Raw genomic sequence first — 12,472 nt, forward strand, 5'->3', positions numbered from 1 at the left:
GCCATACATTGACATGAATCCACCACGGGTGTACATGCGATCCCAAACATGAACCCCCCCCCCCCCCCACCTCCCTCCCCACAACATCCCTCTGGGTCATCCCCGTGCACCAGCCCCAAGCATGCTGTATCCTGCATCGGACATAGACTGGTAATTCGATTCTTACATGATAGTATACATGTTTCAATGCCATTCTCCCAAATCATCCCACCCTCTCCCTCTCCCTCTGAGTCCAAAAGTCCGCTCCACACATCTGTGTCTTTTTTGCTGTCTCGCATACAGGGTCATCACTGCCATCTTTCTAAATTCCATATATATGTGTTAGTACACTGTATTGGTGTTTTTCTTTCTGGCTTACTTCACTCTGTATAATCGGCTCCAGTTTCATCCATCTCATCAGAACTGATTCAAATGTATATCTTTTTGAATTAATATTCTGATTTTTTTTTCTTTCTTGGGGAGATATATACCCAGGAGCAAAATTGCTAGGTCAAATGGTAGTTCTGTTTTTAATTTTTTTAGAAACCTCCCTACTGTTTTCCATACTGGCTGCACTGGTTTACATTCCCACCAGCTATGTATGAGGGTTCTTTTTTCTCCACATATTCTCCAATATTTGTTATTTGTGTTCTTATTGATGATAGCCATTCTGATAGGTATGAGGTGATAATCTCATTGTGTATTTGATTTGCATTTCTCTGATGATTTCTGATGGTGAACATTTTTTCATGTGCCTACCTGTTGGCCATCTACATTTCCTCTTTGAAAAAAATGTCTGTTTTCTTCTGTACATTTTTAAATTGAGTTTGTTTTTGATGTTGGGCAATATGAGCTTTTTATGTATGCTGGATAGTAATCCCTTACTGGTCATATCATTCGCAAATACTTTCTCCCATTTGGTAGATTGCCTTTTTGTTGAGGGTTTCCTTTGCTATGCAAAGGCTTTTAAGTTTATTTAGGTCTCATTTGTTTATTTTTGCATTTGTTTCCTTTGCTTCATAGAGACAGATCCAAAAAAATGTTGCTGTGATATATGTCAAAGAGTGTTCCACCTATGTTTTCCTCTAGGAAAGTTTTATAGTATCTGTATCTGGTCTTATGTTTTGGTCTTTAATCCATTTTGAGTATACTTTTGTATATGGATTGGTGAATGTTCTGATTACTTTCTTTTAGATATAGCTGTCCAGTTTTGCTAGTATCACTTATTTGAGAGGCTGTCTTCTCCATGGTATATTCTTGCTTCTTTTGTTGGAGATGAATTGACCATAAGTGTGTGGGTTTATTTCTGGACTCTCTGTTGTGTTTCATTGATCTATATGTGTTTTTGTTCCAGTACCATATACTGTTTTGACTACTGTAGCTTTGTACTATAGTCTGAAGTCAGGAAACTTGACTCTTCCAGATCTGTTCTTTCTCAGATTTTTTTGGTTGGAGTGTATTTTAACAGAAAGGGAGGAGAGAAATTAGAGATGGTAAATTAACAATGTTTTCAAGGAGATTTTCTGAAAGAGTAGTGAAGTGAAATTAAAAGTATTTTGCTTTTTTTTGTTTTTTTAAGAATGAGAGTAAAGGATGTTTATATTCTGATGCTAGTGATCTGCTGAGAACAAAATGTTAAAATGTTAAGGATGAATACTTGGAGTAGTGCTATTGAGGAGTTCAGTGGGGTGAGATTTAGTTCACAAGGGTAGAGATTAACATTATATAGAAAGTTGGATAATTCATCTGTGTCAGTAGGTCAGAGGCACAGTATGAGGAGCAGACACTGGGAGGTTGATTGGTCATGAGAGTTTATGGAAAAACTCTTTCAACTGCTTCATTAAAAAGTTTTTTTTTAGTGAAGCATGAGAAGCAGAGTCATTGCCATGAATAAGGATGAGGATAAGACATTAAGGGTTGAGGATCAGGAAGGTGTGAAATAGACTGGGAGAGTGAACAGACCAGATAGTTACAGTATGGTTACCTGGCAACATTAGGGTGCCATTGAAGTCTGTGGTTATGAATTTCAGGCATCATGATCAGCCTTGTTCAGATGCATGGGTATAGAGGTACAGTAGGTGGAGAGTTAGATTTTTATCAAGGTTGTGGCCTGGCTCACCAAGTGAGATAACAGAGAAGGAGGTGAGAGTATTTACAGAGGGGTGGTTGTGGTGGGTGGCCATGGATTTAGCTATAACAGGAGGTGAGAGAAGACATGAAAGATGAGGGACAGTAATCCATGCAAGAGATGGTGACCCTGAGTAGGGCAGAGTCTACATAATGTGTCAGAGGGAGAACCAGCAGGTTTCTTGAGGTCAGATGTGATGTGTATGAGTGTTGTCAAGAATGACTTCAGAGTTTTCGACCCTTAGCACTTGTAAGAGTGAAGTTGCTGTCTGCTAAAGTGCTCAGTTTGTTATCACATTTGGTGTTTTGGTCATACTTTTTTGATATGATTGTTCCATATAAAAGAGAAAGTTTTCTGGTGTAATTAAAAGTTAGGAAAATACAAATATAAGCCAGCCTAACCCATGACCACTCATTAACTTTCTGTATTGATTCACTCATTCAGTATATACTTACTGAGTGCTTGTTATGTTTCAGGTGATGAGAATATTGCACAAAATATTCTTTTTGGGTATTTTTAAAACTGAGAAGTCTTTTTCTTCTGACAGATTGTGGGATATAGGGAAAAATTAAGTTCTTTGGATTTGGACAGATCTAGGTTGAATTTCAGCAAAATGATTAAAACTTTTGACCCAGGAGTAAATTATTTTACATATGAGAGACTTGGCTAATTCATCGTGAGAAGCTCTAGTATGTTTCCAACTTGGTAGGGTTGTTGAGAGAAGTAGAATTAGCCAAGCAAAACAACTGGCAGTAAGTTATCCAACAAACTCTCTATTCCTTCTTTATCTTCTCTTTTTATATTTTAGGGTGTATTTGGTTTTGGGATCAGGCAAAAGATATTCAGAGTTAAGTCTAATTAAAAACTAATGTTTTTGCTATCTGTTAAGCTAATAGCAGTTTAGTAGGAAGAGTACACTAGATTGCAAGAGCCTTGGCATTGAATTCCTGCTGTGCTGTTTACTTTCAACGGGCACTTTACCTTTCTGGATAATAATAAAAGGTATCTAGTGAGTGTTGTTTGTGGACTTCTAAGTATGTGCCAACGCTGTGTTAGGTGTTTTATACATAGATATCTCATTTAATCCTAACAACAACCTTGTAAATATACTGTTATTCCCATTTTATAGATGAAATAGTTAAGGCAAAGAAGTTAAATAACTTTCCTGAGGTTGTATAATAAGTGGCAGAATGAGAATGAATTGAAAGTTCTTTTTTCCCCTATAGAATGCTCAACCTTTCTCATCAGTAAAATTGGGATACTGTTTTTATTTTCTTATTGTTGTTGGTTTCTTGTGCTGAGAAAGAAGTGAAACAGTGTCATGCTCTTAGATCAGTGCCTGGCAGTACCAGTAATGTTCTTTATTTCCCGAAGTGTTAATATAGGTAGAATGGTTTTAATAGTCTTTGTTTTCTACTTGTTTTGCTCATAGCTTTTTAAAAAAATTGTAAAATATATATAACATCAAATTTATCACTTTAACCATTTTAAGAATATGAATTAGTGGCATAAAGTACATGCACAATGTTCTGGTTGTAATTTTGAATTACCATTTTCTTCCCTCCAAACCAAAATAAGCAAAGCTATTCCGTTGCTCTGTGCACATAATATTGCTAATCATCATTAGTGTTCATAGCATCCTGGGAAACCAGGAGTCAGTAAATAAGTGTATACGTGCACCTGTTTACTTCTGTTTTTTCCACCTAGTCAGCAGTATTTTCCTGCATACGACAGATACAACAATGTCATGCACAGATATAGTGCTTTCTATGAGGTTATAAGATAAAATACAATTGGAAGAATTAGGCATCTGTCAGTGAATCTAGAGATAAATACACCTGCATAAATAGTCCTGTTCATTTATTAATATTAATATTAATATTTAAAAGTTGATTATTAAAATCAAAGGAACATATTGGTTAACCATGAATATAAGTGTAGATATTTTTGGGTTGAGGAATGTTTGATAAATGAATTGCATATTGAGAGTTTTGAGGCAGAGGGGATTACCTTCTGTCTCCTACCTTTGAGAAGATTAGTGGGAACTTCTTGAGGTGACAAGGACAGCATGTTTTGTGTGGGTGGGAGATGGTAAGTTGAAAGATGTCCCTGGAAAGTGAAAAGGGACCTAAGTAACTGAGTTTGTATCCAATAGTCTGTTTAAAACATTTGGAAGGTATTTTTGGATTTAGCAGTTTTTAAGGGAAATTTTTAGCTAACAGATTGGGGAAAGTTTTTTCTCTTTACAAGAGTCAGACTACTTCTTTGTCAGCAAAGTCAGTCATTCACAGCTCCAGTCATCAGTCAGAAGAGATTTCAAAGAACAGGCCCTTTATTTTCTGTTCAGTATAACACTTAAGCCATAATTTGATAATATCAGTGGATATTTCTTAAAAAATAAATTAATCCTCCTATATGGCAGGTTTTTGTGATATGCTTGACACTGGGAAAATAAGGGAAAATAGGCTCTTCCTTAAAGAGGATATCAAAAAAGAAAGAAGGCATTATTCACTTTCTTTTTGAATTTGAATCAGATTGTTGGTTTTTTGGAAAATGACACCGAATGGTAACCTCTAAAGATTTTAGAGAAAATATCTCAAAATACTCTGATTGAAGTATTTGATTTGATAAGTGGCTTGAACCATTAATGAAAGTACTAAGTATGAACAATATTTGTTTAAAATTTTTCTCTCAGTGGTAATAATTAAGAAAATCCTAATCATGAGACTCATAAATAGTCGCCAGTGTGGTAAGTCAAGTTCTTGGCAATATATGATGTTACACATTGTTAATGGGCTTCAGTCATTGGTTTGTGATTAAAAGTCAGCTGGCTCTCCTTAGTTGTTATGAAATTGCGGACCTTCAAGGTTTTGTAGGAGGGAAACTAGCTTTAAAGACTGGATTTGCTTTTTCAGGTTCATTTATTTCTTAAGTTCTTATTTTTCTTACATTTCTGAACTGTATCCCTACCTGTATCAATTGGCTGGGACAAAAAAATAAAGAATATGGCATAAATATTGGTCTCTAGTAAAGGCTTAATGCAATCACTTTTGATGCATTTTGTAACTATGTTGTTTGGTTACACTCAGCCAAATAGAAGTATACGTTTGTTTTACCTAGACTTGTAGTTCAGAAGTGTGGGTCATAGTTGCCTCCCTTCTCTGACTGCATTTCACTTGTCACTTCAGTCTGACCTTTTCTATCTGACCGACTGCTGGGATTGTGGTTTATGTTCTGTTACTTCCTGCCTGCAGTTGGAATAGGCTTTCAGTGGCGACAAGCATGTTAACTGAGACTGTTAACTGAGACAGTTTTCCTCTGTAGATTAAAATGAAACTGACTATGTAGGAAAGCATTTTTTTAAACTTGAAAGCACTACACAAAATATAAATTGTGACTTATCTGTGTTATAGTTACCAACAAGTCACAGTTCGGCTCAGTCGCTCAGTCGTGTCCGACTCTTTGTGACCCCGTGGACTGCGGTACTCCCTGTGCATCACCGGAGTTTACTCAAACTCCTGTCCATTGAGTTGGTGATGCCATCCAGCTGCCTCATCCTCTGTAGTCCCCTTCTCCTCCCACCTTCAATCTTTCCCAGCTACTTAAAACTTTATCAGTAGTTTCTTGAATATTCTGTTTTTTAAAAATTTATTTTAATTCTCGGTTCCTTGTCATTCACTGACTAATAGCCCCAGGCCACCAGATTCACATCCTTCTGCTTCTCCGCTTGCTAGTGTTTCCTTCCTCCTCCTAGGGAGGAGTGTTGTCTAGCAGAGGACAGTTGCTTGTAATGTGGGACTGACCTCCCTGCCCCACCCTTGTGAAGGCCAGGGGCAGCATCTGGGGAGAGGTGAACAGGGAGGAGCACTGAGTAATACTCTCTGCTGAGAGCCAGTCTGCCAGCAGACTGCTCTTTGTGGGTCCCAGATCTTATCTTACTTCCTCTTTGGGTTTGCTGTTTTCTCTTTTTTTAAAACCCTGCTTATTAAAATGCAATTTCTTTTGCATAATACTACCCAAAATGCAATTGCTTGCATATAAAAATCAGTCAGGCATAATTATTTATTAGGAGTGCTGATCCCCTGGAGGAAGGCATGGCAACCTACTCCAGTATTCTTGCTTGAAGAATTCCATGGACAGAGGAGTCTGGTGGGCTACAGTCCATAGGATCACAAAGAGTCAGACACAACTGAAGCAACTGAGCATGCACACACTGTATAATAATAATATATATATATATTGTAACATATATAATAATAGTAATGTATAGTAATCAACAAAATAGGCTTCTCTGGTGGCTCAGTGCTAAGGAGTTTGCCTGCTAGTGCAGGGGATGTGGGTTTGATCCCTAAGTTGGGAAGATCCCCTGGAGAAGGAAACGGCAACCCTCTCCAGATTTCTTGCCTGGGAGATCCATGGACAGAGGAGCCTGGTGGGCTACAATCCATGGGGTCTCAAAGGGTTGGACATGACTGGGTAATTAAAACAACAGTCATAAAAACAAGCTTAGGCCTTGCCTTCATGAAATTTTATCTTTACTGTTCGAGTTTTAGAGCCTTGAATCTTAAATATTTTAAAGTTCTCCTTCCATTACTTTTTTTATAATGTGTTATATATTTTGTTTGTATATTAAGTATTTATACAGCTGTCTTTGACAGTGGATAGATAAGATTTCATACTTCAGGCTCTTGGAAGCTACTGAATAGTTTTCATGAGAGGAGGAGTAATATTAATAAATTTCAACTAACTGCTTAGACTACAGTCAGTGTCGTAAAGAGGTAAGGGATTTTTATTGTCAGTTTCTGCATCTTAGTTTTCTAATCAGCCAAGTAACTTTGTGAAAAGTTTTTCTCTTCCAAACATTTGTATTAGAAACCAGTTAGGTAAGTAATTCAGTGAACACATGTTTTGAGTGCTTACTATGTGCCAGGCCCTGTTCTAGGCACTCAAGGGAGAGCAGTGCCTAAAATCTCATGATTGCATTATAGTGGAGGAGTTGACAGTAAGAAAATAAATGCATAATATGTGCACTGTGATTAAATGCTGTGAAGAAAAACATAGCAAATAGAAAAGGCGAGGACTATTTTAGATGAGGAAAGAAGATGACCTGTTAGGAGAAACATTTGTGCTGGAATGAAAAGAGTTACCAGCAATGGGTGTACTTGGAAAAAAGAGCTTTGCAGGTTGGGGAAACTGCAAATAGGGGGTTTCAGTTAGTAATCTATTAGTATTTTTTCCCCTTTTTGGCACTTTATAGTAATCTGTAGATCCCTCCATAATCTGGCCTTCATTGATACTGTCAGTTTTGTCTCTCAATTATCTTGTCAAGTGGTAATAATAGTGCCTATTTTATAGGCAAAGTGAAATGTATAATATATAACATATAGATTTATGTGATGTGTAATAGACACTCCATAATTGATAGCTGTTGTCATCATTAGTTTGTTAGTGTAACTATTAGCAGCTTATGTTCTTGCCTATTGATGTCTTCCTAGAGAATACTTGCTCAGCTTTCAAGATTCAGTGTGAATATCATTTTCTTCTCAAATCTGTTTCTTGCTGAGCAGGCCTACTGTCTCTAAGTTTTGCTGCCATTATATATTCATTACGTGTCTGTCATTGCATTTGCCATGTTTAACTTTGTTTTTACCCTTTATGTCTCTGGCTTCTAACCTGAAGCCTGGCATTTATATATTTTTCCAGGTAAATAACTTAAATTCAGAAGTTTATTTGGCTTCTGATATTTATATATGTTTAAGCTTTCAGTTCTTCCCTGGTGGCTCAAACGGTAAAGAATCTACCTGCAATGTGAGAGACCTGGGTTCGATCCCTGGGTCAGACATATCCTCTGGAGAATGGAATGGCAACCAACTCCAGTGTTCTTGCCTGGAGAGTTCTATGGACAGAGGAGCCTGGCAGGCCACAGTCCATGGGATAGCAGAGTCAGACATGACTGACCTGTGCTTCTTCCAGCCCAGCATTTGTCATGATGTAGTCTACATATAAGTTAAATAAGCAGGGTGGACAATATACAGCCTGACGTACTCCTTTTCCTATTTGGAACTAGTGTGTTGTTCCATGTCCAGTTCTAACTGTTGCTTCCTGATCTGCGTACAGGTTTCTCAAGAGGCAGGTCAGGTGGTCTGGTATTCCCATCTCTTTCAGAATTTTCCACAGTTTATTGTGATTCACAAGCCTTTACCTCACAGTCAAAGGCTTTGGCATAGTCAGTTAAGCAGAAATAGATGTTTTTCTGGCACAGGTAATGGAGTTCAGAATTTACAACTCATCTAAGTTAGAATTCAAAGGCCTTAAGACACGGTACCAAATGGAAACAGAATTTCATGTGGAAAAATGGATCACTCTTGCCGTATCCTCAGCTCCTGTCTTTCCTTCTGCTGTTCCATCATGGCAAAACACCAAACCTTAGAGCAGTCTTTGTCACTTACCTTCCCATTCTTGGGAGCATGGGCTGTTGAGTGCTGCCAGGATTCCGGCAGCACTTCCTGGTGATTGTGCCTCCCAGTCTTGTCTCCATTTGTCTTCCACTGTCACCAGATTGATCTCTCTATATGAATCTGATTTTGTTGGTCTTCTCATTGAAATCCCTAATGGGCTTCTCATAGTTTTCAGGGTAAAAAATCCAAATTCCTTAGTATGGAAAAACTACTTTTAAAGTTTTTATCCCTTCTTCAGTCAGTTCAGTTGCTCAGTTGTCCGACTCTTTGCGACCCCATGAATCGCAGCACGCCAGGCCTCCCTGTCCATCACCAACTCCCGGAGTTCACCCAGACTCATGTCCATCGAGTCAGTGATGCCATCCAGCCATCTCATCCTCCGTCGTCCCCTTCTCCTCCTGCCCCCAATCCCTCCCAGCATCAGAGTCTTTTCCAGTGAGTCAACTCTTCGCATGAGGTGGCCAAAGTACTGGAGCTTCAGCTTTAGCATCATTCCTTCCAAAGAAATCCCAGGGCTGATCTCCTTCAGAATGGACTGGTTGGACCTCCTTGCAGTCCGAGGGACTCTCAAGAGTCTTCTCCAACACCACAGTTCAAAACACCACAGTTCAAAAGCATCAGTTCTTTGGTGCTCAGCCTTCTTCACAGTCCAACTCTCACATCCATACATGACCACTGGAAAAACCATACCTTTGACTAGACGGACCTTAGTCAGCAAAGTAATGTCTCTGCTTTTGAATATACTATCTAGGTTGGTCATAACTTTCCTTCCAAGGAGTAAGTGTCTTTTAATTTCATGGCTGCAGTCACCATCTGCAGTGATTTTGGAGCCCCCCAAAATAAAGTCTGACACTGTTTCCACTGTTTCCCCATCTATTTCCCATGAAGTAATGGGACCAGATGCCATGATCTTCATTTTCTGAATGTTGAGCTTGAAGCCAACTTTTTCACTCTCCACTTTCACTTTCGTCAAGAGGCTTTTTAGTTCCTCTTCACTTTCTGCCATAAGGGTGGTGTCATCTGCATATCAGAGGTAATTGATATTTCTCCCGGCAATCTTGACTCCAGCTTGTGTTTCTTCCAGCCCACTGTTTCTCATGATGTACTCTGCATTTAAGTTAAATAAGCAGGGTGACAATATACAGCCTTGACGTACTCCTTTTCCTATTTGAAACCAGTCTGTTGTTTTTGATCTCTTGTTTATTGATTTTTTTCGTCTGAATATAATTTGTGCCAGCCATATCAACCAGCTGCATTTCTCTGAGTGTTTCGTGTTCTTTTCATGCCACTGAATGTATGATGCATGCCTTTCTCTCCTTCCCAAGGTCATCAATACAGTTCTTTAAAACTCCCCATGTTTACCTCTAGAAAAGTTCTGCCTCTTCTTTCCCTGTCTGGATTAGGTGCTGTCCTTCCATGCTCTCACAGCACTCCACAATTAATGTTCTCAGTGCCAACAGCATGCCCTTTTCCTCCTTAGCCTGTGGGCTTTTTCAAGTACAGGATTCTCTTATTATCTCTTTAATTTCTAATGCTGACCAGTGGTTTGCACAGTATAGAAGACTGGAACTTTGTGATTTAGTTAATGTATGAAGTAGCAGAATTTACAGAAGTCCAGAATGTGTCCAGCTAAGTTGTGGGTATTACGAGCATGTGAGAAATGGAAGAACATGCCCCCTGCCCTTTTCATAAGCTTAGTCGTATGGACAGAATCACTTTAAGCAATTAGAGGTTAAAGTGAAAGTCGCTCAGTTGTGTCCGACTCTTTGTGACCCCATTGACTGTACAGTCCATGGAATTCTCCAGGTCAGAATACTGGAGTGCGTAGCCTTTCCCTTCTCCAGGGGATCTTCCAACTCAGGGATCAAACCCAGGTCTCTTGCATTGCAGGTGGATTCTTTACTAGGTGAGCCACAAGGGAAGCCAAAGCAGGACTTGTACCAGAAGTGGGGTTCGAACCCATGAAGATATAAATCCATTGGCTCTTAAGTCCAATGCCTTAACCACTCAGCTATTCTGGTACAATATTAAAGAATGATTTGAGAATAAAGATATGGTTGAGAATTTCAAATTCTTTGGCATTTCATTATCGGCTCTTTGTTCTGTTTTTCCTTAATATTTACCACTCCTAACATGCTATTCCGGAGAAGGCACTGGCGACCAAATTCAGTACTCTTGCCTGGAAAATCCCATGGACGGAGGAGCCTGGTAGGCTGCAGTCCCTGGGGTCGCTGAGTCGGACATGACTGAGCGACTTCACTTTTCACTTTCATGCATTGGAGAAGGAAACGGCAACTCACTCCAGTGTTCTTGCCTGGAGAATCCCAGGGATGGGGGAGCCTGGTGGGCTGCCGTCTATGGGGTCGCACAGAGTTGGTCACGACTGACGCAACTTAGCAGCAGCAACATGCTATTCATTTTGCTTATTTATTTTGTTGTGCTCATCTCCTCCACTAGAATGTAAATTTTAAGAGAAATTTTTCTGTTGTTCACTGCTATTTCCAATGCCTGACACATGGTAGTGCTCAGTAGGTATTTGTTGAATGGATTGAATGGTGTTCAGAGAAAGAAGTACTCAGAAGTTGGTTTTTATAAAATACGTCATGAAGAAGTTACATTTAGAGGTAGATTCTGAAAGATAGTATTTTATTAATTTAAGTTAAATACAATTTTGTTTACATATGAGTTTTTTTCCAGATTGTAGGGCTTCCTCCTTTTCTCTGCTTTTAACATTTTTACTGTCCTCACTGTTGACTTTGCTTAGTTTTAACAACAAAGCCTATTTAATCAGAGTGAGTGATGCTGACCCTTTCCTTATGTGCTAGTTATAATAAACTTTCACTTCATACGCTTATTTGCAAAATAAAATACGTATAAAAATATGTCTTTGAGAGGCAATAACACATTATACACATAATCTTCTTTATGCCATATGTTGTTGTGATACCTGAGAGCTTATATTTTATTTTGCATCCTTTCAGGAAAAGTTGTGGGCATCTCAGAGTTCTGGATGTTTTGTGAATTAGGGATTATACTTGACCATTATTTTTATAAGTTCTTAGATTTTTAGCAAATGTTAATTAGAGTTTTAAATATTTACACATTTATGTCACGTAACATAATTTCATTTTTTTATTTTTATAGGCTTTTCTGTTTCCTTCCCTTTCAAGACTAAAGGAATGAAAATAAGTTTTGATTTAAAACTATTAAAAATGAATGTTAAATTGCCAAAATGGTCTGTAAGTAGAACATGTAGGTAATGAGGCTTAAATTGTTTTGTTTTGTTTTTAGAGGAAGTTATTAGTTGATCTCCACAACTGACTTCTTTTCTTATTTTTTTCCCCTCAGTGTAGAATTAGATACTCTTAGGTGGGCTGCCGTCTGTGTGGTCGCACAGAGTCGGACACGACTGAAGCGACTTAGCAGCAGCAGCAGGCCATTATAACTGCAGTAGAGCTTAGTAAATATCTAGTCTGCTTGCTTTATTTTGGAGATGTAACTAAGACATAAGGACAAGTGATTTGTGCACAGTCAGTTAGTTTGAAATAAGACCAGATGATAAACTAGGTTTTAAACTATTGTTATAACCATTTTACACTGTTGCTGTTGTTCAGTCACCAAGTCATGCCTGACTTTCTGCAAGCTCATGGACTGCAGCACACCAGGCTCTCCTTTCCTTCACTGTCTCCCAGAGTTTGCTCGGATTCATGTCCATTGAGTCAGTGATGCTGTCTAACCATCTTATCTTCTGCCACCCCTTTCTCCTTTTGCCTTAAATCTTTCCCATCTTCTGGGTCTTTTCCGGTGAGTCAGCTCTTCACATAAAGTGGCCAGTATTGGAGCTTCAGTTTCAGCAAGAGTCCTTCCAGTGCATTCAGGGTCGATTTCTTTTAGGAGTGACTGGTTT

General features: G+C 38.6%; 1 protein-coding gene and 1 non-coding gene across 3 annotated transcripts in view; one reads left to right on the top strand and one right to left on the bottom strand.

Moving 5' to 3' along the window:
• The window catches only part of STIM2 (stromal interaction molecule 2), a 183,721-nt gene that overhangs the window by 55,407 nt on the left and 115,842 nt on the right, over positions 1-12,472 (top strand). The window lies entirely within an intron of this gene.
• On the bottom strand, positions 10,504-10,586 carry TRNAL-UAA (transfer RNA leucine (anticodon UAA)). Its single transcript has one exon. It is a non-coding gene; the product is annotated as a tRNA-Leu (tRNA).

This window comes from Ovis canadensis, chromosome 6 (genome assembly GCF_042477335.2).
Source record: "Ovis canadensis isolate MfBH-ARS-UI-01 breed Bighorn chromosome 6, ARS-UI_OviCan_v2, whole genome shotgun sequence".
In the NCBI taxonomy this organism is placed as follows: domain Eukaryota; kingdom Metazoa; phylum Chordata; class Mammalia; order Artiodactyla; family Bovidae; genus Ovis; species Ovis canadensis.